The 22,813-nt window shown below is 40.0% G+C and overlaps 1 protein-coding gene across 3 annotated transcripts in view; it reads left to right on the top strand.

Moving 5' to 3' along the window:
* Positions 1–1,589: 1,589 nt before the first annotated feature.
* Positions 1,590–22,813, top strand: part of JAKMIP1 (janus kinase and microtubule interacting protein 1) — a 154,757-nt gene continuing 133,533 nt past the window's right edge. For all 3 annotated transcript variants that reach the window (XM_032186881.1, XM_032186879.1, XM_032186880.1), the window contains exon 1: positions 1,590–1,737. The gene's annotated coding sequence lies outside the window, so the exon portion shown is untranslated. The remainder of the gene's footprint in view (positions 1,738–22,813) is intronic.

Raw genomic sequence — 22,813 nt, 5'->3', positions numbered from 1 at the left:
GTCTTGGAAAATGGAACAAATAAACTATATAAAGTAATTAATGCCAGCCAGGATATTCAAGTCATTAATTTTAAAATCAAAAGCAGTGTTTTCAGTATAGAAGAGAAATTTCCAGGGTTATTCTGACTACAAGAATTCCTCTAGCTCCTGTTAGAAATAACTTCTCTTGGAAAGAGATTTGTTTAAATATTGCTTAATACTGCCCTACAATGAATGTTCCCTTTGGCTTTAATATGTAGTCCTGACTGTTAATTGCCTTTATCATTAAAAATGTACATTCTGTTTCAAATTTAGATTTTGGCCATTCAGTTTGGCCATCAATAGCATTGCACTTTTGCCTGTTGGGCTGAAGTATCCCATCATCAGATTTCTATTGCCATGTTGTAGCCTAGTCACCCTAAAGCTCTCCTTCTGATGAATTGCCTCGACCTACCTCTCCGAGTACATTTCAAGATGGCTGCAAGTTTCTTGTATTTGTAGTTCCTCTTTCAAATACATCTAGCTACTTTCCCATACCCATATCCTGTTGTGAAACTAAGTATGGACCTTTCACCCCAGCTGCAACAACGTGAAAAAAAAAAAAAAAAATGTAACACAGCTTCTTTTCTCCTTGAGGCTGGGTCTGTTTATACAAACGCTACATTAGCCATCAATGTAACATTGAGCTAATTATTGGGACAGTCCCCACCTGCAGAGATCTTGGTATTTTACTAACCCAAGCATATTTCTGCTGCATGGACTTGGCCAGCCACCGAACCTGGCCCATCAGACACGTATGTACTCACAAGCAGTGCTTCAGCTTGGGTATTTTCGAAGCCAAGGTGTGACAGCACCAAAGAGGCAGCCTGGTTGGAAGCGAAGCCTGGGCCTGCGAGCCTCAAGCAGATATTCTCTTCCATTCTAACAAAATAATGAGGTTTTAAATGGCATTAGGATTTACAGCCGTCTGGCGTGGATAGCAAGCGCTAGCAGTTGAGTTAATCTGACAGCTCTAATTCTTCTGTGCAACGATAGCGCCTAACATAAAAAAATTAAATTGATAAATCCCTTTCAGCACTGTAGGGTTGGAGGGTTGGGGCCCACCTGTATTTGGGTGGCGAGCCAAGAAGGGTCCCAAAAGGGAGACCAGCTGGGCTGGCACGGCTTCAGCGGGCACCGCTCCTCTCAGGCTGGGGACATTTCAGGGGACACATCGCGCTTTGGGACGGGGGGTGGGAGGAGGCTGCTGGGGGTCCCCGGCAAACGCTGCCCAGAGAGCTGGGACTAAAACCCACCAGGACCCGCGGAGCAGCCGCCTCGTGTCCGTTGTCCCCCGTTTATCCACCGAGAGCCACCCGCTCCCCTCAGCCGCCGCCCCGCGCCCCTCAGCGCCACCACCGCCGTCCCTCCCCGCCACCACCACCACGACCACCACCACCACGACCACCACCGCTCCCCGGTGTGGCGGTGCCGGGGCTCTCCGCCCGCCCGAGGCGGGGCTGCGGGGAGCGGCAGGGCCCGGCGCCACTGGCGAGCTCGGCTCGGGGCCGCCGCCTCCCGAGGGCGGGCCGCCGGTGACAGCCGGGGAGGGAGCCCGGGGTGGGGACCGGAGCCGGCATCCGAGGTGCAGCCGCCGCTCTCTCCGGCGGCTCCGCCCGCAGCGCTGCGGGTCCAGGAGGGTCCCTGAGGGGGCGAAGAAGGGACAAGGGGGCTCGGGGAGCCGGCGGGGCGCTACCGCCGTTGCCGGCTGCGGCGTGGGTGAGTAGCGGCGGCGGGAGGGATGAGCAGGGGAGGCAGGCAGGATGCTGCCGTGATCGGAGACTTTGAACGTGCGGGGGGATAAAAGTGCCAGCCCGCGGCTGGGCGAGGCCGTGCCCGGTCTCCGCTCGCCCTTCGGTGCCGCTGAACCGGGCAGGGCAGCCGGTCCTCGGCGGGGCTGGGCGCCGCCTGTCCCGGGGCGGCGAGCCGGGGCGCGGCTGCTGCGGGAAGGGAGAACCCAAGAACCGCCCTGGACCCCCGCCGAGGGGTCGTCCCCGTGTCCCTTCGTGTCCCCCCGAACCGGGGGGAGAGGGCGCACAGCGATGCCCGGCGCCCCGCCGCCCTCCTGCCCGCCCTACCTGGGGCCCAGCCCTGCTCCCCGGGGATCCCGGCAGCAAATCCCAGGCCCGCCCTCGGAAGACTCGCAAGATGAGGCCTTTATTTGATTTGATTTTTTTTCCGTGAGGGGTGCTGGCAGGCTGTTATTTACATAATATCCCTGCTTAAGTGTGACCTCTTCTCTAATTGGAGGCTTCCTTGCCATTTTCTATGGCAACACCACAGAGCGGATCGCTCCGGGGGGGCTGGATGAGGGGAATATCGAGATACAGGGTGATTTGGGTTTGTCAGCTCTCCATTAGGACTGGTTTGTCATGGGGAATAGCTGAGGTTTGGGGGAAAGTTCCTCATCTCAGCCCTTAAGGCAGCCGATAGGCCCGTGGGTCACTGCAGATCTGCCGGATCTCTATTTAAAGAGAGGATGGAGCAGGCTCAGCTTTAACAGGCAATTAGGAACAATTTTTGTTAGGTTTTTACAGATCAGAAGTCATATAGTACTAGCCTGACTAATGCCTTAAATGTACCGTGCTGCCTATAAATAAACAACAAATTCTAAGGAATGATGTTAATCTAAACACATTTTATTTATTTATTTATTTATTTATTTATTTATTTATCTATTGAGTTCACAGAATTATTGGAAAGAAATCATAGCAAATTTCATAAGGAAGAAGAAAATGAGCCCCCTTTCATTTCCAGATTCCTTTTGCTCCCTAAGATCTCTGCCATATACTTAGGACCTATCATGTATACACAGTAATGTCTTTTCTTCCTTGGTTGGTTTCACTGACAGTAAGCGTGATGCGCGTACGCATTTATGCAGGAATGGGATTCTGTAATGCTTATTAGGGTCTTACGTGTTTTATCTCTGTGAGATGCCTGTTCCCGTTTCAGGTTTTATATAGCTAGGGGTGAATACGCTTTGTGTGGGTTTTCTAAAGCCTGCTTAAAATAAATGTTTTCCAATTGTAAGAGACACTAATTCATGGTGCATTTAGGCAGGAAGGTTTTATGAAGAGTTTTAAATTCTGCTTAATTATTGTTTGAGATGGTGCTTTTGTTCTGCATTGAAAATATGCATGCTTACTACTAATAATGCTAAAATTAGTTACTGTAATAGAGGAGCTTTTGTATTCTCTAGGGTTTATAAATTTGCTGTCAATTTCTATTCCCTGTTGTTTATATTTCTCAATCCACTGGGATGACTTTATTTCTTGCACCCAAGGCAGAGTAATGTCTTTCTGGGGTTTGGGTCCTTGTTTTGGATGGGTGGAGGTTTTGAGGATGTTAATGTGAAGTCAATTCATACACTGGAGTTTTAAACAGGAGGGCCAAGAATGTAGGCCCTGCTAGAAGAGGTGGTTCTGCTTATGGATGGAGAGAGCAGGTATTTGGAGCGATGCCCCACAGGTTTGAGAAGGAGGCCACCCCCTGGGGCTTCAGCCTGAGACACTGAGGTACAAGTACTGTGGGAATTCATTGGTGTAGAGATTTGTAGAGATCATCTTTAAGTTCTCCTGCATGCACATAAAGCATTTCCCCCCCCCTTTTTTTTTTTTTTTTTGGAAAAGCTCTGAATGATGTTTACTCTTCACTTAAATGTATGTTCCTTTAGCGTCTTAGGCAGTTGTTATGGGAACGTAAGAGTTGGAAATATCCTTAAGAGGCCATGGTTTGAACCAGAGCTAAAAATGAGGCTTGAATTGGTAGAGATGTGCTTTGTTAAAAAGTTAATCTCCACTACACAGTGATAGACCCAAGATTTATCATCATGTTTTTCTCTTAGAGGTCCATCTCATCCAAGTCCCTATTTGTTTTCATTAGTATTTTTGTGTCTCTGCTAATGTCCATTCCAGTTTCCCTCCAGCACCATCTTTCTTGCAGTTTACCCCAGCTGTGCTGTTAGTTTCTGCTTTTTAATATTATTTCTCAGCATATAAATGTTAATAGTTATTTTCATGTATATATATTTTTTTCTTTCTGTTGAATATTTTGATTAGAATATGGTAGAAAAATAGGGGATATAGAAGTAGCAGATATGTTGAGGTAATAAATGGGCCATATTTCTGGACAGTGTAAGGCTAGCTGGTATAAATATGTGTCAGGAACAGCACACAATGCAGTCGGTGTGGTTGGATTGCCTCTGTCGAGAAGCAAGGCTGCATGCTGCCACCTTCCAAGAGGATATATGGACGTGTACCACTGATTACTGTGGGGCTACCGATCAGTCTCAATTTATCTATTCATATATTAACTTTGGACTACAATTGCTCTGCCATCCAGGAAACAAAAACCATTACATTCTTCCTCGTGTTCTCATCTGTAATCCTCCTGATTCATTTTTTTCTCTCAACTTTCATTAACTCTATTCTGCTTCATTTCGAAGAGACAATATGCAGCCTTAATTGCAGCTTTGTGCACTGATACACAGAAACACATTCCAAGTCTTTGTTTTTAATTTAAAAATAAAAAGTTGCATATTTAGAACAGTTGCTGATTTATGGTACTTATTGCAGTGTTATTCTGCATTATTCAGGAAAACCAATTTCATAGGCATTGTTTTATTGGTTATCAGATGTTATAATAAAATATCCTGGACAATTCATGGTCTAAAAAAATATTTATTTTTCTTCCCACCTTGGGAAGGCTTCCTCATGTATGTGAACTTTGTAACCAATTTCTTTTTAACTTTTGCTAAGACTTTTTAAAAAATATAAAGTGTTACTAGCAATAACTTTAGTGATAGGTCACCTTCAGTATTGCAATAAAAATGGTACAGATTCATAATCAATAGTGCAAAATGGAACTGTAGTAGTTTAAATTCATTTTTAACTCTTTTTTTTTTTTTTTTTTTAATTATTATTATATTTTTTTCCTGTGGTAAAACTTAGAACTTGGTTTCTCATATTGGAAGCTTCAGTGAGCTGTTCTTTGAGATCTTTAAAGCTTTAAGTTGGTTGATTCCTCACTTGCAATATTCCATCTCTTCTCTCCATTCGTCTCATAGGAATGGCAGGTTAAAAGAAACTAATTCAATGTGCTGTGATAAATGAGTTCTCCCCCATCTACCCTAACACCAAGCTCAAACACTTGGCATCTTTCCAGTTTTTCTTGAATTTGATTCATTCTTTCTTTACCATACGTACTTTCAAACAAATGCATAAATGCAAATGAAGAGCCAAATGTATCTGGGAATCTCCCACCTCCAGCTGTTGTTATAAATTAGATGAGGAGTGGAAAAGGTGCTTGATGTAATGAGGAACAGTGTGAAAGGTTGCCTTTCCTGTTTTGGTTTTGATGTCTGTTAGGCACAAAAATTTGGAGGCACAAAGTATCTTGTTAACTGTTCACAATGGGAAATTTTATGTCAATATAAAAGAGCAAGATGCAGAGTGACTGGCCATTTTGAATATGTCTTTTTATCCTCTGGTTTTATGGCAGGTGTGTCTTAAATACATTATATAAAAACATATATACACAGTTATTTTACTGCCTTGCTAATAACTTGGTGAAAAATCTAATTAACTGACACAAGTTTCTAGAGGTGAAAGTCTGAAAGATAAGCAAAAATGATGTGTTTAGAAATAGTGAAAAGCCTTTTTTATATTGGCTGTCTTCCTCGAAAAGCAGTTTCCATTAGTTCGTTGTGCCTTTTTTTTTTTTTTCTTTTTTTGTTTTGATATTAATGGAAGATGGTTAATGAACATCATATTACTTTAACGATGACAAGACCTTTGATGTAAATATTACTTGCTTTGTTTCTTGTAGATTTTTTAAAAATACGTATATTTAGACTGTGACCTGGCATTGTGTAATCAGTATAAATTAAGAGGGATGCTATTTCTGCTATCAGCTCAGTGTGTATTTGTTCATGTGATGCTTTCTTGTTCCTTACTAAACCATACCACTAAATCCCTACTGAACACAGCCATAACCGTAGGAGGATCAAGATGTCTCTTGTAACTCTTGTCATTATTCTTTGAGGTTTTGTGCTGTTTTCTTCTCATTTTCAGTCCACCCTAACAGTATTTTGTCTGTTCTCTAGCACACTAGAAAGTAAGGAAGATTGGAACTGTATCAGAAAGTATGTTTTTCATGTTTCTTAGTTTCATTTTGACTTAACCTTCATCCTCTAGGATAGCTGAAAGTTGTCCTCCATTTCAGTTGTCTTTGACAAGACATTTGTATGGAACAGTTTTAGTCATTTTTGTGAAAGCTGTCACCTTTTCATTCATTACGGAAGTGTCGTTACTGCTGCACTGCTGTTTTTTCACAGTTTCACTTTTGATTTAGCACTGATGTTAAGCATGTGCTGCAGAAGAAATGCAAGGCACCTTGGCAATAACTTCAGTAAATGGCGTACCTTTAGTTGAGGTAAGCATGGTTGTCAGCCTTCATTTTGGGCATTGACTGCTTATCTGTTTGCTTTGACTTCACTATGTAGGTGCTTATTTTTTCCTCTTAAATATAGTGTGTTCAAGTTTATCTTAAACCAAATAGATAACACTAGGATTAAAGTGAGCCAAGTGGCATGTTAGTGTAATTGAAACTGAAGTATAATAATTATTATTATATGGTAAGAATAAAAGTGAGCCACTGCAGAGCAATCTTCCTCGACTTCTTCCACAATTGCTTTATTTCTCTTTTTTTTTTTTTCTTATGATCAGAATGAGAAACATCTTATCTATCAATCTTATCTTTAATAAGACTTTCTGAATTTTCATTGGTTATGGGGCTGAGATTTCATCTTGTTTTTCTGTTTTCTGTCTAATCCAGTAACCAGCATCTGATAACTATTTACTGCACCATAACACTCCCACTTGTGCTACTAAATCTTGTCAAATATTTTGCATTTCTTCTCACTAACTTGAATTTTACCTGCCAGACAAAGGTACAAGCCTTCTTGTAGACTACTAATTCTCTGAACAAGCTTCTTCAACACTTTTGTAAATACTTGGGGCAATGCACTACTACTCTGAACCTAATCAGGGCACATTTCTGGGGAGGAGGTTGTGTTTTGTGAGACATAGGTGCCATGTCTGTTTGAGTGTCTAAGCTGCGGGCACTTCTGTGATGATTTAAGTACTTCCTTCAGTTCTTTCTGCCCTATCCGGATACAAAGTCACTGTGGTCTCTGTCAGGATGGGAAGAGTGTTTTGGGATGTGTTGCTTCTCTAAACTGCTTAGAAGTGTGAGGTGAAACCCTGTGAGTACAGCTGTTTTATCTATAGAGGTGTAAAACATCACTTTCACAATCTTTCTACCTTCTGTTGATGTACTTAGAGTCACATTTTTACATTTCCCACAGAACAGAACCCATCCTAGTCATTCATTACCAAACTAGTTAGATAAAGACTGTATTATAATTATCCTCTTGTTAATTCAGTGGAGCTTACTTCTTAAAGAAGAATACATCATTTCCTTTCCTGGACTTTTCATTCTTAAACCAAAAAGAATGACCTGTAAGTGCATTCTATGCCAGCTTCTGAAATTTATGTCCTTTGATATTCACTCACTTTAAAAAAGATCAGAGTGAAAATATATCTGTGCTATGGTAAAATAAAATAATTCCATTGACCAATAGGATGATGGACTTAATTCTCACAAAGGCAGACTTCAGCTTCCCTGTTCTGCATAATCCTAGCAGATAATCACACTATTAGCTTTTGCACAAGGCTTTGGCCACTACCACATAGCATGGGGAAGGAGGATGGGTTGCTGTGCCCCCAACACTTAATGCTCATTCTGGCAATTCAGAGTCACTTAGTAAAATGGCAAACTCTTACTAAAAACTTTAATTACATTTGCCATAGACTAGCTTCTGATGGAAATGAGACTTAAATGCTTCTGCTGCCTCTTACTGCCCTATGACTAATTTTTGAATTTGCTGGACAAATTTGTTATTCAAACTGCATTTGTAAGTGAAATTGAAGCCTCAAAGATAATGCTTCTGCCCTAGAACTCAAGATGTGTACATCTGAATGGGATGGTTAGATGAGTGTTTATTTTTTTTTCCTAATTATTATTATTAAAGCAGTTTCACTATTGCATTTTGTGTAAAGAGTATCCTTGAAAAGTGAAAATTCTGGGGCTATTTCTTTATTCCTGATACCTCATTATGTCCCATTAATGTTTTCAGGTTCATTTTTGTTTCCTCGTTTTTATTGGCTTGCCATCATGTGTTACCATTTATCTTTAGACTCTGCATTTTTACCAACCAAGAAGTCAGGGCTATTACTGTGCCTTGCAGTAAAATACCAAACTTTCCTGCACTCAGGTGTATGCTAATTGTACTAACATGGCTTTATATTAATAACAAATTTTATTTATTTATTTATTTATTGTGTCCACTGTGTGAAAAAGCCTCTAAAACTGATTTTTTTCTTGTGATTTTTCCCACATTCCCACCTTAGCCTTTCCTAGATGACTTCTAGACTATTTCTGTCTGGTTATTTCTGCATCACAATGGGGAACTGTGACCCTATCTGTGGTTAGGTATGGCTGAGTTAGGTTTACACTGTCTAGTTAACTAACTACTAGCAGTCTAGCTATTGGGTAACAAAGCAGTGCATTCTAAGAGTATCAGTGGTGAACACAGAGAATTTGTGTGTGTATACACATGCACTAAGAAAATACTTTGTGAATTAACACACAAATAAATATGTGTTTGGAGACAGTGTATCTGACAAACTGGATGAAATAGATGGTTCCCACATTCTAGTGCTATAAACGAACTTCATAGTAATGCCAGATTAAGCTTTAAGAGGGGATGTACTGAGGATATGTTTGATTTAAAAACTGTTTAAGCTCTAATTATAGTGCTTAGTTTACTTAATGTATATATTGAGGCTAATTCTTGGAGGAGCACAAAAGTAACATAGGATTCTAGTTATCTACAATTTCTAATTTAGGAGATAGTTTCAGATTGGTCACACAAAGCAAATGAATCTTTAAAAAGAGGGAGGTGTACCAATATCACTGTAGGTAATAACTGCTGTACATTTCTTAAAAACGTATTTTTTATAGATCTGCATCTGTAAATCTAAAACAATATCGTATTTCAGTAAAGCAGAGCCTGAAATATCATTCTTATCAAGAAAGATAATTCTCATCTTCAGAAAGAGAAAACAACTAATATACTAGGTATGAAGGAGCAAACTTGCAGTATATCTAGCTCATTTGCATCTCATCCTAAAATGCGTTACTGGTTTGGCTGCCACAAGCAGCTGTAAATGGCATATGGAGTCAGGGCGCTGGAAGAAATCCACGGTCCTTCACTGGAATGCAGTAATTGCCAGCTCCTTCCTGGGAGGTGGGACCAAATGAATGAATCTATCACAGCATGAAGATTAGATCTGCAGAATAACTATCCTGCTCCAGTTATTTCAGATTTCAGATACCCTGGAAATAACCCCTTGCTTTCTCAAGGAAATTATTTTTATTGGCATCTGAATATTTCTGGAGAGGGAAAATTAAAACAGATGATTTATTCTGAACTGATTGTAACCAAATAACTATTTCCTTGGTCAGATTTCTTGTGGGAACAGTCTGAAGAAGCTGGTAAGTCAAAGAATAGTCAGTGAAAGATGCAGAAGGAGATGAGTGAGTTAAAAGAACATGCTACAAAAGAAAATAGGAAAGAGTGGGTGTCTATGTAAGCAGCTTTGTTGATGGCAAACTGCTACATGTTCTTATTTTGCTGTGCTCTTTTTCATGATGAAGGAATGGATGTTCTGCACAGTTTAAGCCATGCCATTCTGTCTTATGATGTATATTTTTAATTATTATTATTTTTTATATTGGATGGGTATAGTTAATTTAAGGCTAAGATCTCTTCAGTAATGGAACTGTAAAATGGGAAACACATAATTCTGAGAGTTCTTAAGTTAAAACAACCACTCTTCTTTTTGTCCTGATTTTTATTGCCTGAGACACCCCGCAGGTGATCCTTTTTTTTTTTTTTCATGTGTTCTCTCTTGTAATGGTTGTAGCTTTTAAACAAGAAAATAAGTACCCTCTTGGTACTGACTGGCTTGATTTTGATTTCAGCGTGTGCAACATGGATCTATCATCCATATGTCCATCAAGTTCATTGCATGTATTTGAATTTACACTGGATGTAAATGACAAATTCTTTGGGCAAAGAGGTTGGCTGTAGTAGCTACACTTGATATGAGGCAGCAATATGCACTTGCTGCCCAGAAGGGCAACTGCATCCTGGGCTTCATCAAAAGCAGCATGGCCAGCAGGGGAGGGAGGGGATTGTCTCCCTCTGTTTTGCTCTTGTGAGACCCCACCTGGAGCCCTACATTCAGTTCTGGGTCCCCCAGCACAAGAAGGACATGGACCTGTTAGAATGAGTCCAGAGGAGGGCCACAAAGATGATCAAGGGGCTGGAGCACCTCTCCTGCAAAGATAGGCTGATGCAGTTGGGGTTGTTCAGCCTGGAGCAGAGAAAGCTCTGGGGAGGCCTTACAGCAGCCTTCCAGTACCTGAAGGGGGCTACAGGAAAGCTGGGGAGGAACTCTTTGTTAAGGAGTGGACTGATAGGGCAGGGTAATGGTTTTAAATTAACAGGATAGGTTTAGATTAGTTATTCAAAAGAAATTCTTTACTCAGGGTGGTGAGGCACTGGCACAGGCTGCCCAGAGAAGCTGTGAATGCTTCATCCCTGGAGGTGTTCAAGGCCAGGTTGGATAAGGCTTTGGGCAACCTGATCTAGTGGGAGCTGTCCCTGCCCATGGCAGGGGGTTGGAACTGGGAGGTCTTTAAGGTCCCTTCCAACCCAAACCATTCTGTGATTCTATGGTTGGGATTATGACTGACAGCCTTATCCTTTGCACACTGGAAGTGCTGATACAGTTTTGGGGGTTTGAGTACATCTATATATATCTTTCTTCAACCTACAGTAAGGTCTAGAAGTGGGATTTTTAGAGCTTTTATTGTGGCTCATGCCCCAAGTATTTCTGACTGATGAATCCTGCCCTGAAAAGTAGGGCTGTAAGCGGGTGCTTGTGTATGTTCTTAAGACTTTAACAGACAAATGTGACCTCAGGGTCATGGTCCAAAACTTTAGTGATTGAAGACATGCACAGACCTTCTTCCTGATATCAAATGAATTCAGTAAGTTAGTGAATTAGAATGTGAATTAATTTATTCAAAGCGGTTGTACTGTAGTTGTCACTCATTAAACCTGCCTGTGAACATCCATGTCACGAAGCTTCACGTGATGCATGCTTCCATCACTAGGACTTCACTAGTTGTGCTTAGTTCTGTTATCAGCTTGCAGTGAGTTCAAGAGCTGAGCCTATTTTGAATCACTCTAGAATGCATTTATCAGTGTTTTCTAGGTAAACTCATGACTTCTGTTTATCTCTGGAGCCAGTCTCTTAATCCATCAATGTATTCTACTTCTACTTGCCCGTACTCTCTGCTTGAGTCTTTTCTCCTTGAGTCTCTTCCATTTGGCATCAGACCGGTATGGCTGGGTGAAGTTTCCCAGAAGGTGCGTGGTATGTGTAGAAGGCACCAGAGATGTACAAGAAATTCTCCTTTAGTTTCTGAATCTCCAAAGTGTTGACAGGTCACAGAGGGAACCTTCATTGTTGACCTGGCAGAACAGTTACTGGCTGTGTGATTTTGCTGTATTGAGGATTGCTGTAGAGTCTTGACAGATATGCTGACACTTTGGGTGAAGGGCAGGCAGTGTATGTATACTCACTACATCACACCACGTAGTAGATTTTGGCTGCCAAGAAATGGCTTTGCACTTGAAGCAGAAGAATTCTTACAGTAGTTACAGTATTCTTGTAGCTTTCCTCACCCTTGCAGTACTGGAGTATGCCAGTGAGATGACTAAGGCAATAGAGAAGCCAGTAACTGTCGACATGTGAGTTCACTCCAGGTCTATGAGCCTCCAGTTCAGTACTGGAAAGCCAGGTTTTGGTGCAAAGCTGCAATCAGTTCCGCAGGTGGTGTTCCTGGCCACTGTACCAATTTCAAAAGCAGCTTTAAGACTGATCTCCATCAGAAACATTTATACCTATAGCTTATACATTGCATGCAGCACAATAGCAGCAAAGAATAATGCTGATATGTTTGTAGGTCTCCGTTAACCACAGAGTCTTCTTCATGAGCATCAGTGTGGAAATACTCAGATGTTGTATGTTGGGTGCTGATATCTTCCTTATCTGTTTTGGGCAAATAGGATTTAACTTCCTTCAGATAACATATCAGATTGCCTTTCTTCAGATTGCAAGAACTTTCTTGTTCATTTTTGCTGTGGCTTCTGAAAGCTTGGCCCTGAGATATTTGATGGAAATGCTGAGTTCCATGTGCATTTGGCTGGCTGAAGCTGCTGGCTGCTGCATGTCAGCACCACTGGAATGTGGTCAGGACTCTTGCTGTCCTTCCTGTAATGTGCTGCACAAATAGCACATATACCACTCTGGAAAAAAAAAATATAAAAAAAAATCTCATTTTATTCCTTTGTACAAGCCACTGTATGAAGTGGCTTGTACAAGTGCTGATAAACATTTCAGCTTAAATGGAGTAAGAGAAGGGTAGTAGGCTACCTGATTGTGGTTGCCTTGAGAGCAAACTGCAGGCCTCTTTTCCATATCAGATTTAACCTGTTATCAACTTAGAGACCTGTAATATGCTGGAATCTGCTGTCTATGGACAGGGTAGCACATAAAATTTTACTGTCTGCTGATTAAACAAAATGTCAAGAGCAGAGGGACGGCTTGTAATCTATGTGTTGAAATTCCTGGACGAGCCTTTGGAGAACTGTCAAGTAGTTCCTGATTTATTTTTTCCCCCCTTTTTCAGGTAAATGTTTTCAGTATGCTGGACTTGGATGTAATGGCTCATTGACAGCAAAACTGCTTCCCTTTGGAATATGCCCTGCAGTAACCCTCAATAAACCCACTCACGCTGCAGATTGCAGGAGCTGTGGTTTGTTGCTCATCTCTTCTTGCCAGCAAGGTCTCTTCTGGTGCCATTTCCACCCTCTTTGAATCTGAAAAATTACGGCCAGTTGTACAGGACCAAACACTCTGTATTTTAATTTCCCTATACAGTGACTTCATCCTGTTCATTATGGAGTTTTCATTGCAGATTTAGAAGGCATATTCCAGCCATACCAAAGCATATAGATCCCACTAAACAAATATATACTGTGATTCTCTGGTCAGCTTGCATTGTGGTATCTCGGGTTGTTTGACTTGCACAAGCAGGTTTTTGGAGAAATGGTGCCAACCACGTGGCTGAAGACTTAAATGCTGTGTAGTTCCACATAAACTAGCAAAGAGCTTTTGAAGCCCAAGAGGAACATGGGGAAAGAGTTGCAGGAAATATGGAATTATATAGCTTCAGAGTGGCACTGATGACTGTCAGCACCCTGTCTGGGCTTCAGGTTGGATTGCATAGTACCTATGCAGATGCTAAAGCACAGCTTTAACCTGTAACTATGGCAAGCTTAGGTTCAAAGCCAGCTCTAGATCTGAGATTTATTTTCTGAAGGCTGTTAGTAGTATTGCATTAATAAACAGACTAAATAAGCTTGCAGTGTAGTGAGAAATATTAGTCTCAATGGGACTGTCAGATTAAAACTGTTTTCTTTTTTTAGCGATTTACAGTCTCAAACCAAATTCAAATTCAACAATTCATAACTTAACCTATTTGATTAAATTTTGCACTTTTTTGGTTTTGTAATGGTGGAGTAGACTGGCAAGTGCTGTGGCATTTGTATTCAAAGAAGAATTTATTTTATTTAAATGGAGAAAAATAAAATTTTGAAAGCATTTCTAATAATGTCTGGTTGTATGGCAGCCTTAACCTGCAAGATGTGGCCAGACTTTTATGCTTGTATGCTTTTGCCGTGTGTATACCTGTAGTGAAGCCACACAATGTGTTACACAATTAATGCATAAATCTCAGCTAACAAAGAGACAATGTGCAAGCTGGATCAGAATTTGACTGCTCCTGTTCATGAATACGTGTATGGGGAATAATAATCTCTGTACATAAATTTATTTCATCTTTTATTGTCAGAGGAGTTTGATCTGTTCCTTCTGTGTTTAGAATAGTCTCTGTGGAAGTATGTCAAGGAGACAAAACTATCATCCTGTTCCTGATATACAGAAAGCACAGTTCTAAAAACTGGTGTTGTTCGGTTATCCTTCTGTATAACCACGTGGCAAAGAGACATTTTTTTTCCTCATCCTTCTACACGAGACTCTGGGCCAGCAGGAAAATGCCGTGTTCATAATGTCAATCTGAATGCAATTTGGAGCTCTTAGCTTAGCATTTTTGTCTGATGCTGCAAAAACTGATTCTGTTTTTGATAAATAGAATTTATATTTAGATATGTCCTATCTCCATAGGATAATCTGCATATTTTAAACTCAGTTGCTTTAGTAACTCCTCCTTCATAGTACAAGTTCTCTGTTATTGAAGTTTCCTTCCTCCTTTTTTTTCTGAAGCACCTAAATCTAAGTGTAACTTGAATTTCAATCTTTTTCCAATATCTGTTTCCTCCTATGATTCTTTTTTATATAATTCGTTCTTTTCATTTGAGATGGCCTGTCTCTTTAGGATAGAATATATATTTTTCTGCACAGATAATCTGTATGTGTATTCTTGCAATTTATCCTTATTAATATTCATAGTATGTTTCGATATTATGCAATTTTAATCATAAATGTTAATATAATTCTACCTGTGTTGTGCAAAAAAAAATAATTTTACATAAGTTTTGTTGCTGCTAAACATGGGATTTACCTTTTTGAATTCCAAATCACCTTTCTATTTGAAGATCACATGCTGTTGGATGACTTCACATTTACAGAGAATGTGCAGTGATTTTCTGAATTGCCCTTACAATATGAAAAGTTACCATTCTTTTTCTTCCTTGTAAATAGCAAGCTAGTGTTTTTTCTAATTTCTGATTTTGCTTTTTAGTTATCATCAGGCCTCACTTATCTCTCTATTCTTTCTTCTTTTTGAATGAGAGTGATGACCCTTCTAAATTTTCAGTATGTTATAAATTTATTATCTAAAGATTGAAGTGGTTGAAGTGTTTTCATTCTCAGAGATATAGATTCACTTTTTTTGGGCTTGGAAAGGAGACTGAAATTCTCTCTTTGAGTATATCAAAGAAGACCTTTATCAAAAGTGATATTTAGACTTTTCTCCTGTATGTTTTAGCTCACTGTGTAATATATGATACACACAAAGCCCTACGTGAATGGTTCTTGCAGGATGGTTCAGAACCTGGCCCTTCTTGTGCAATTGATTCTAATGACTATGACTTTCCCAAGGGCAGTTTTCTATGTTTCAGATGGTAGCTTAAGACAAGAAAAGTCTTAGCAACAAAAAAGTCTTCATATAGCTTGACTACCAGGTAGATTGTAATGAGATGTGTTTGTATTGCATTCACATCTTGCAGAAACTCTGCCTTAATTGTTAGGTCCACCACATGATGGAAAAGATAATGGAATTCACATTCTGTTTAATTCCCATCACAGAATAAAAGCTCTGATTTGTTTGTATGTAATAGTCAAACAAGCTTAGGGTTTGGTTTGCCAGTCATCAATCTTGCTGCTTTTTTTTTTTTTTTTCTTTTTTTTTTTTTTTTCCCCAGAAACTTTAATTCTTGTATTCTTTTGCTAAATAGAAGACTTTTGTTTTTTTTTCTTGTCATTTTTTTTTCTTTTTTTTCTTTTTTTTATTAAATACTTGAGTAAAATAAATGTTAACTGTTTTTCTTTGAGGCACCTCATTGTTTCCTTTGTGAAGAGCTAAATTAGTGAATGAAGTTTCCACTGGACTATGGCTTCAGCTTTGTGGAGAAATAATTACCATTTGAAGCCAAGATACTATGTTTATGGTCTATTTACCTTGTTTAGCTTTTGGAATGCTGTATCTTCATCCCCAGTATAGCCACTGTTCTCTGAATCTGGAAATCTGTTGACCTGATACAGAACAGAGAATGGCATCCTGGCCCCTGGCAGAAAATGTGGTGAAATGAAACTATAGCTCACTGAACTGAATTTTTAGTGCTACTCCTGTATATACAGTATCAGTAGACACAGGAAAGAAAAACAACTAGAAGTACTGCAAATCCAAGATACTTTTATGCATATATCATGTTTGCATTATGATCATTTATTGAGGTCGTCTTCAAACTAGCAACCCTTTAAATACAGCCAAATCTCAAAACAACAGCTACTGAAGTGATGTAATGACAAATCATAACATTGAAAACTTATTTTTTTTCTTCTGTTTGTAACTTTTACCATTCTTAACCTTATTTTTTATGTCACTGTTTTATATTTCATGCTGTGTTTGATTCCAGACAATACATACAGCTTATTTTGTAAGATGTTTCCTGTGGATGACTTAGGTCAAACAACATGTTCTGAAAAGCTCCATCCTTTTCCCTGCACCATTACATCTACAATCTTATTTTCTCTGTACACCTTTTGTCACCACAGCTGTCTTTCAGCAAGAAGGAGTGAACCAACCTCCTTTTAGAATATCATTAATGCCCCTTCCGATCAGCTGGCAGATGTTACTGAGTGACCGCCACTCACCCCACTCAGCCCCTGCTGATCCCTGAGAGCCATATGTGTCTGCACAGCAGGTGGCTGAACGCAGGACTGTGGTGGGATGGTGTGGTCCTCAGCGGATGCTCTCACCAAAACACGGAGACGTTTCTAAGATGGAAGAATTTTCTTGGTGGTACATTTTCTTATAGAGGCCACTGTGATAATAACTCCCTTTCACTGATTTCTGCATGCATTCCATTAACTTGTAAATGTAGGTATCAGCTCTCACCATGAACACTCTACTGCCAAGGAATTCACCAATTTCTTTACTTACCTAATTCCAGTGACAACTTATTCCACTGTCGCATGAGTCTCTTAGTAACTTGGTGACTATGGGTATATAGCAAATCTAATACAAACAAAAATATACTTTCTGAGTTAAAGTAGGCAGAAGTATATTTGTTAGGTTACTGGTTATACTGATGACCAACACATTAAACAAGTGTGTTCTATGTGTTGTGCCACAATTTTTACAATTAAATTGTACTCCCATTATTATGTAGACTCAAACAAACAAACAAACAAAACACACACACACACACACAAAAAAAAAAAAAAAAAAAAAAAACAACAACACAAAAACAAACAACAAAAGAAACCAAACAGTGAAGTAGCTGGCAGGCATATCTGGGTTAGGCTGCAGTAACTCATTAGAAGCTTCTAAAGCAGGATTACATAAATGGGACCCTGTCTGCTCAGTTTAAATATAGTTCTGTAGTTTAATCTAATATGTGGCTACCATAAAGTCACTCAGTTTTGACTGTCAGTCAAAACAAACTGATTTGTTCACCTTCTTCAGTATCATGAATAAATAAACAAATAAATAAAACCAGAAATGAGATTCACTGATGAATCTTTCATGGAATTTATTGTGAGTTTTCTGCTGTTATTTAGGGTCTTGTGGTGGTGGGGTTTTTGTTTGTTTGTTTTAAATGCAAATATTAATTATCTAGTCATATCAGAATAAACTTGAAATATAGGCCACATATATTTCATGAATCTATTTTCCCTTTAATGAAGTTATGTAAAGAAATAGTCTTCCTTTTTCTGTTTTAGGGCTATAATCTTGAAGCACTGCTGCAAAAGTACAGATACTGCTAGCTAAAAAATCTACCAATTACAAAATATGATTTTGCAATATATCACAATCAAAAAGAAAGTAATTTAAATGATTTTATAGGATATTGATATATTAAAGGAATGTATAGCTTCCCATTGGGCTATTTTTTGTGAATCGTTAAATTTCCAATAAAATTATGAACCATCATGGACTTGTAGAAGCAGTATTCCTTAGTAAGATACTGGATGTTATTTTATATTATGCTAAATACTTAATTATATACTTAATACTATAAATACTTAACTACTTGTATCATTATTTATAAGCACCATTTTCTAGTGACATTAAGCATCACCTTCAGGTTTCCATTCAAATGTTTGAAGCAAACCAGAACAAAAACACATACTCACAGAGGGAACAGATGCAGGGATTGCAGCAAATTTTAAACAGGTTTGTTTATCAGTTTTTCTATAGGACCTCACATGTGGTCAGAGATGACATAATTTTTATACAGTTGGTAGTGTGTATGTTTGCATGGACCTGTAGTCCAATAGTAATTTTACACAGCAGGCAGATAAATTGAAAGGGTCCTTCCCAGTGCCTTGGTTAAACTTTCTGGCCTTACAAAGCCTGGTGTTGGCACTGCAAGGTTTCATTCTAAAGGCATCAGTATCAATTAGATGATGGGTAAGCAGCACTGCTTTTGACAGTACCAAAATTTTCAACCTCTGTCTGTTATACTCATTGAGTTGCATTTTTCAGTGTAGCATTGCTTTTTGTCTGTGAACTCACCAGATGCCAAGTTTTCTTCAGTTTCAGATATGAAGTCATTCTCATATATCCATGTCTAGAGAGAAGCAGGGCTTGGCATGATTGCAAGCCTTACCTGAAGGTGTGAAGAGGATAATTGTCTGGTCATAACACATGGTTGCATTTTTTTTCTCAGATAAGATAACAAAAATCTGATAAACTCATACCATGTCTACCAAGTTCAAGTGATATTAGTAAAATTTTGTTTAAACAAAACATAAAACTGTGAGTAGTTGCAAATCTCAGTCCCTTTCCTAATTCATTGTACAGAGTAAGTTTGCTGCTGTTTTTATGTTGTTTCATCCTAAACGGAGGATCTGTTTAACAAGGTAATGAGGACATAAAGATAATTAACTTCACACTCTTCACTTTAGTAATGGAGCAGAAATTATTTATTGACTCTAAGTTTTATTTTTTTCTTTAAAGCCTTGGAGCTGTGGAAATCCTATCTTGTATATATGGAACAAAAATGATTCTCACTGGAGTATTTCTATTAGTAACACCTCATTGTTTTTATGACAATCTTCTAAAGACAAAACTAAAAGTGTTCTTAGGTCATGCATTAGAAATATAAAAAGCTCAATTCCCAAAATTTAAGTGAAATAATTAAAAGCCAAAAGTAAGATTGCTTCTTTCTAGAAAATCAATTAGTAATTGATGTATTATAAATCTTATTTAACATCTCATTATTAGCTTGGCTGTTGAATTAGCAAGTCATTAGCTGTTTTATGAGCGTTGCTAAACTGAAAAGTTACCCTTGGTGTTTTTATGTTTCTATTTATTCAATATTTGTTACCTTTCCACAAGGCATGTTGCCGCCCCCCCTCCCCCTTAAAATGCTGTGGTTAATTAAATTGTTAGATTTAACACTGTAAATTGGGCAGTATTGCATTGTTGCCCCATGTCACGTGTGACAAATTTTTGACTGATAAATATTCTCAGGGTACTTCAGGATTTTTCTGGTTGTAGGAAGTTGAGGTATCATGGAAGAAAAATAACTGGAATATTGTTTTTATTAAAAAGCAAAGATAATTTAGTACTTGAGACCAAGCACATTTAAGGTGTTTTCAGTAGAGCTTTCCTAAACATGGTATGTAAGATCAGAATTTGTACAAAAATGTTCAAATAGCTTTCCTTAAATTTATTGTTTTGATTTTGCCTGGCAGAGAGCATCAGTTGGGAAGGCCTTGTGAAAAATCACATATTTACTCAGTTAACTAGTAAATTTTAAAAAATCTTGGCTTTTTGTTGCTTTGTTTCAACAAAAAAGTATCTTGTCAGATTGTATCTGAAGATACATGTAATTCTTCCTTTGCTTCCTCTTGAATTTAAATTCTTTGGAACAAGGTCTACCCTGTACTATTAATTCTGGCTTTGTTGTCAAGGCAATAAATGTGATAATGCATCCAGTATGTTCTAGCATGTGTTAAAAGTATCAGAGACAGGCGACATATGCTTTAACAAGATGGGGCTTTGCTAGTTTCAGTGTGTCTATCCTTCAGCTTTTTATCTGTACCAGCTTAGGTGATGTAAGGATAGAGGTTTTTTTATTTGTTTTTCACCTGGACAAGACTCTTATTGTATTCTAATACCTTGTCTTCACCTAGGGATGAAAATTAGCATGTTTATGAGATGAGCAGTCCAATTTTCAACCAGGCTCTCTGAGTGTTTCTGAAATTCCAAATAATAATAGTAGTTATTGCCATTATCCCTTTACTTTGTCCAGGTTAGCTTTGAAATTGTTTGATTTTCAACTCACACAGTTGTCTATGCCCTCCTAAGTGTATTTGGGTATATATCTAATGCTTTGATAGATGTTCAAGAAATAAGTACCTAAAGAACTGTAACAACACATATATTCACACACATTTTGATTTCAGAGGTGTGTGAGCGAACTCAAATTGCCTTCAATAGTCTGTAAGGATTTCACCTTCTTTTTTTTGCTAACAAGATATTTTGCAGGTGTTACTGTAAAAATAACTTCTATCAGAAGTCTCTTCATCTGATTTATGTTTTAAGTAATTTGCAGCGCAAGATTTGCCAGAAGTTTGATGCATGCCTTAGTAATGGGAATGCAAAGTCACAAGTGTGATATTTAAGTTAAGAAATGTGGAGAGGAGCTGTAAGAGTGGTTTAGAAAACCAACAGTGACAGGGCACCTGTGTTTCTGCCTGGAATTTCCCAGGCAGAAGAATGTGCAGATGTACTGTAATGAAGTGCTTTTGCATGCCCTAGGTGCTTAGTAAGGGCATCAGATTTGCTGTTCATGGGCAGTAATTTCCACATTCTTAGAAGTCTTGGCTTGCTCACTATGCATATCATGTATGTATAGTCAATGTGTCCAGATTTTTTTTTAATGATCTTGACAAGTACATAAGTCTTTCTAAGTAGGAAAAGTCAAAATGTTCAGGTAAAACCCAGGTCATTTTGCAATGTGTTTTGCAACAAACAAGGTACTTGAGCATGGAAGATAGCTTCCTGACGCAGCTGGTTAGTGAACCTACTGGGTTCACTAGCGGGGTGGTGCCCCGCTAGACCTTCTCTTCACAAACAGAGAAGGACTGGTGGGAGATGTGGTGGTCGGGAGCTGTCTTGGGCAGAGTGACCACGAAATGGTGGAGTTCACTATTCTTGGCGAGGCCAGGAAGGGGACCAGTAAAACCGCTGTATTGGACTTTCGGAGGGCTGACTTTGAGCTGCTCAGGACACTAGTTGGTGGAGTACCTTGGGAGGCGGTTCTGAAGGGCAGAGGGGTCCAGGAAGGCTGGACGCTCTTCAAGAGAGAAATCTTAATGGCGCAGGAACGATCTGTTCCCACATGCCCAAAGATGAGCCAGCGGGGAAGAAGACCAGCCTGGCTCAACAGAGAATTGTGGCTTGATCTTAGGAGAAAAAAGAGGGTTTATAATCTTTGGAAAAGTGGGCAGGCCACTAGGGAGGACTTTAAGGATGTAGCGAGGCTGTGCAGGGACAAAATTAGGAAGGCCAAAGCTCATCTGGAGCTCAATCTGGCTACTGCCGTTAAAGATAACAAAAAACGTTTCTATAAATACATCAACACAAAAAGGAGGACTAAGGAGAATCTCCATCCTTTACTGGATGCGGGGGGAAACTTAGTTACAAGAGATGAGGAAAAGGCGGAGGTGCTCAATGCCTTCTTTGTCTCAGTCTTTAGCGGCAATACCGGTTGTTCTCTGGATACCCAGTACCCTGAGCTGGTGGAAGGGGATGGGGAGCAGCATGTGGCCCTCACTATCCATGAAGAACTGGTTGGTGACCTGCTACGGCACTTAGATGTGCACAAGTCGATGGGGCCGGATGGGATCCACCCAAGGGTACTGAGGGAACTGGCAGAGGAGCTGGCCAAGCCACTGTCCATCATTTATCAGCAGTCCTGGCGATCGGGGGAGGTCCCAGTTGACTGGCGGCTAGCAAATGTGACGCCCATCTACAAGAAGGGCCGGAGGGCAGACCCGGGAAACTACAGGCCTGTCAGTTTGACCTCAGTGCCAGGGAAGCTCATGGAGCAGATCCTCTTGAGAGTCATCACACAGCAATTGCAGGGCAAGCAGGCGATCAGGCCCAGTCAGCATGGGTTTATGAAAGGCAGATCCTGCTTGACGAACCTGATCTCCTTCTATGACAAAGTGACGCGCTGGGTGGACGAGGGAAAGGCTGTGGATGTGGTCTACCTTGACTTCAGCAAGGCTTTTGACACCGTCTCACACAGCATTCTCCTCAAGAAACTGGCTGCTCTTGGCTTGGACTGGCGCACGCTTCGTTGGGTTAGAAACTGGCTGGGTAGCCGGGCCCAAAGAGTCGTGGTGAATGGAGTCAAGTCCAGTTGGAGGCCAGTCACTAGTGGCGTTCCCCAGGGCTCAGTGCTGGGGCCGGTCCTCTTTAATATCTTCATCGATGATCTGGACGAGGGCATCGAGTGCACCCTCAGTAAGTTTGCAGATGACACCAAGTTAGGTGCGTGTGTCGATCTGCTTGAGGGTAGGAAAGCTCTCTTCAACAAGGCCAAGTGCCGGGTCCTGCACCTGGGGCGCAATAACCCCAAGCAGAGCTACAGGCTGGGAGAGGAATGGTTGGAGAGCTGCCAGGCAGAGAAAGACCTGGGAGTGATGGTGGATAGTCGGCTGAATATGAGCCAGCAGTGTGCTCAGGTGGCCAAGAAGGCCAACGGCATCCTGGCTTGTATCAGGAACAGTGTGACCAGCAGGTCTAGGGAGGTGATCGTCCCCCTGTACTC

Source organism: Aythya fuligula, chromosome 4 (assembly GCF_009819795.1).
Source record: "Aythya fuligula isolate bAytFul2 chromosome 4, bAytFul2.pri, whole genome shotgun sequence".
NCBI classification, from domain to species: domain Eukaryota; kingdom Metazoa; phylum Chordata; class Aves; order Anseriformes; family Anatidae; genus Aythya; species Aythya fuligula.
The sequence above is the reverse complement of the archived record's forward strand: the minus strand, read 5'-3'. Positions and strand labels throughout refer to the sequence as shown.